Source organism: Sinocyclocheilus rhinocerous, unplaced genomic scaffold (assembly GCF_001515625.1).
Source record: "Sinocyclocheilus rhinocerous isolate Xijiao unplaced genomic scaffold, SAMN03320098_v1.1 scaffold149, whole genome shotgun sequence".
NCBI lineage: Eukaryota > Metazoa > Chordata > Actinopteri > Cypriniformes > Cyprinidae > Sinocyclocheilus > Sinocyclocheilus rhinocerous.
Genome location: NW_015654504.1, coordinates 622,402 through 626,173, shown reverse-complemented (window position 1 = coordinate 626,173; position 3,772 = coordinate 622,402). Strand labels below are relative to the sequence as shown.

At 37.9% G+C, this 3,772-nt stretch overlaps 1 pseudogene; it reads right to left on the bottom strand.

The window, feature by feature from the left end:
- Window positions 1-2,460: 2,460 nt before the first annotated feature.
- Window positions 2,461-3,772, bottom strand: part of LOC107717301 (transient receptor potential cation channel subfamily M member 7-like) — a 5,373-nt pseudogene continuing 4,061 nt past the window's right edge.

The window sequence follows — 3,772 nt, the reverse complement described above, 5'->3', positions numbered from 1 at the left end:
TGTCAGTCAGTGTGTGTGTGTGTGTGTGTGTGTGTGTGTTGTGAGTGTGTGTGTAGCACATGTGGATGTCTTGTAATATAACGTCTCCAGTGTGTTTGCAGTCGAGCTCTTTGGCCTGAATCGCTCTTCATTACCTCACAGCTGAGAGCAGTGCCATCATATTCAGTCCAACAGAACCAGCAATTAAAGCAGCCATTATTGGAAACATTTGTGTGATGAGGGACACGGTTCAAGCCCGACATTCGTCTGAAGATCACAGGAGGACGGATGAATTTCTTTCAGGTCGAAGGTCAACATCATTCCATTACCAGAATGAAAATAATCATTGCATTTTGAATGAAGTATTCAGGATGTTCAGTTTTAAATAGATTCCTGCAGCTCTGTATTTGCTGCATGTTTCATCTTCAGTCTTATAAACTCAGATCACTGGTGTTCACTGTACATTCAGCAAATCATTCAGAGACGTTTATACGGCCGTCTGAACACTACATTACACTTTCCATCCGTGTGTTTTATTCACAGAATGATGCCATAAAACAGCATTAACGGCTCATCTGTAACGTCTGAATACCTGCAGCCAGAGCCGATCCACAGCTTCTGAAGGGAAAACTCTCTAAAAACCTCCAACCAGCTGGATATGAGCGGATCTACACAAATTATATTGTGTTATATGATATGATATGCGACTCTGGAGCACAAAAGCAGTCATAAGTAGCACAGATATATTTGTAGCAATAGCCAACAATACATTGTATGGGTCAAAATTATCCATTTTTCTTTTATGCCAAAAATCATTAGGATATTAAGTAAAGATCATGTTCCATGAAGATATTTAGTAAATTTCCTACCGTAAATATATCAAAACTTAATTTTTGATTAGTAATATGCATTGCTAAGAACTTCATTTGGACAACTTTAAAGATGATTTTCTCAATATTTAGATTTTTTTGCACCCTCAGATTCCAGATTTTCAAATAGTTGTCTCTCGGCCAAATATTGTCCTATCCTAACAAACCATACATCAATGGACAGCTTATTTATTCAACTTTCAGATGATGTATAAACCTCAGTTTCGAAACATTGACCCTTATGACTGATCTTGTGGTCCAGAGTCACATATTATATTATATTATATTATATTATATTATATTAATACACACTGCAAAAAAAAATATGATCTTCCTCAGTGTTTTTGTCTTGTTTTCTAGTACAGATATCTAAACATCCTTAAATCAAGATACATTTACTGGAGAAGCAAAACGACCAAAGATATTTAGTCTTGTTTAAAAAAAAATTAAATGAGTTTTTGCTTAAAACAATGACAAATACTGACTCGTGGGGTCAGAAAAATATTCTTATTTTCTCTTTAAATTAAGCTGATTTTTCTGACACCATTGGATATTTGTTTTTGTTTTAAGCAAAAACGTTTTGATATATATATATATACCGTATATATAGATTTTTTTTTTTCATATCTAGGTATTTCCTTATTTTCTTGTGACAGATGAACAACTCTGTTGATGATAATAAATTATGATCTGATATTTACATTTACATTTAGTCATTTAGGCAATTAAAAAATAAATAAATAAAAACTGTAAGACAAAAACAGAAAGCTGTAGTACAAGAGTAGTTTGTAGTGCATGTAACTACAGTGAGAGTAAGTTGACTATCATTGAACTCTTTACTGCAGTTTCTTCAGCGGTTTGAGAAGCAGAAGCTAATCTCATCCTCGCAGCTCTATTTCACTTCAGTTAAATCTCTATTTTGGAAGTTTCTGGTTGATTTAAGTCTTATCTGCATCCTATAGGACATCAGTCCAATTCTGCTCGTTTGTAAGCTTTCAGACGGAGAGGAACGAGGTTTTGTTTTATTAAATGTTTTATTTAGACTGGACTGGATATAAGATACAGTTACTTCAGATACACAGAGACGTTTCTGAAAAAAAAAAATCAAAATTAAGCGGGTTTCTGCTTAAAACAAGTACAAATATCTGCCAATGTGGCAGGGTTAACTAAAACTAAGACTAAAATCAAAACCATAAAAAACACTTACATTACTTGAAATAAAATAAACGTTAACTGAAATAAAAATTATTTCAGACTTGATTCCAGCTAGCTGCCTTTTAGTTCAACTTGATGTAATAAAATAATTAAAACTAAAAAAAGGAAAAATAAGAATAAACGTTAAAATAAAAAAAATAAAAAATTGTAAAAATAAAAGCTATACAATTTCTATAATATAAACTATGAAAATAATACAAATTAAAATATATATGTATAGATAGATAGACACACACACACACACACACTTACACACACACAGACACACTCACTCTCTCTCTCACACACACACACAGACACACTCACTCTCTCTCTCTCACACACACACAGACACACTCACTCTCTCTCACACACACACTTACACACACACAGACACACTCACTCTCTCTCACACAAACACTCGCCTTTTCTGACTAGCAGGTGTCTCTCTTCAACACACTGATCACATCTATGTACCACAGCCTCAGGGTGACTGTTGGTTTTGAATGTTTTGGATCCGCTGTGGTTATTACGCGACTCTGTAGACAGTCATTCGGTAGTAGCTCTGACTGTGGCTGCGAGCCGCCCACACCAGCAGCGCAGCGGCCATCATGTGCAGAGGAGACGCGATGAGCGCCAGATACAGCGACCAGCCCAGCGCACCGTCCACGTGATCCGGCAACACAGACACGGCGCAGCAGATCCATCCCGGCCAGAAAACAGCACACGGTCGCCAGAGAACACAGGCCTGAAGAGAGAGAGAGAAGAGCACAGGCCTGAGGAGAGAGAGTGAAGAGCACAGGTCCAGCACAAGTCTGCTCAGAACAGAACCCCTGCAGCGTCGCGTCTCTGACCTGCGAGCAGATGCAGCAGACCGATGAAGAGCGCCGGGCTCAGACTGCCACACAGACACGCACAGAAGCCCAGCAAACCACCAAGCACCACCAGACCCAGAGAGACCAGCGGCAGCAGGAGCTGACACCACCACAGATCTGCACAGAGGTTCAGAATGAGTGCGAGGAGCAGCCAAAGGATGAAGCACATTACACCAAGAAAAACAGATATGAGTGTGTGGGCATGAGGCAGGATTTGTGTAAATGTGAATTATTAAATAAATAGTTCAGACTGCATGAGCTGCCGTTGAAGCCAAATGATGACTATAAAAGCACTAGTGGTCAGCTGATATATCACTGATATTTACATTGTTTCATTATTGTGCGAGTTCTACTGTTTGGCTTTCAGAAGTGACTCTTATTGTGAAGCTCAGCAGGTTTCAGACGCACACTAATCTTCAATAACTGCTGAGGGCGTTTGTTATACCCACTTAAATGGTAGAAGTGGCTAGACGGTGTCTCTTCCCCAAACAGTGAGGTCAAAATATACATTTAATGCATGATCTACAAAAAATCTGATAGTCATTATACCAGAAAAATAAAACTGACCTGATTACAGGAAATGCAGCAGTTTAGAAGCAGCCAGAAAATAAAATGCCAAATGATATAAATCCATTAACTGTGTTAAAAACACATCACCAGAGACAAAGCATTCACACTTTATCTGTTCTCATGTGGAGTTTCTTCACCAGAGAGCACTGTTTATATCATTAGCATTTTTGTCTTTCATATTTCATATTTGTTTTTCTGCTGCCTGTTATTTTATTACTGACTATTTCCTTGTCTTCAGTAATCGCTTGAGGTCATTTAGTGTGTGTGTGTGTGTGTGTGTGTGTG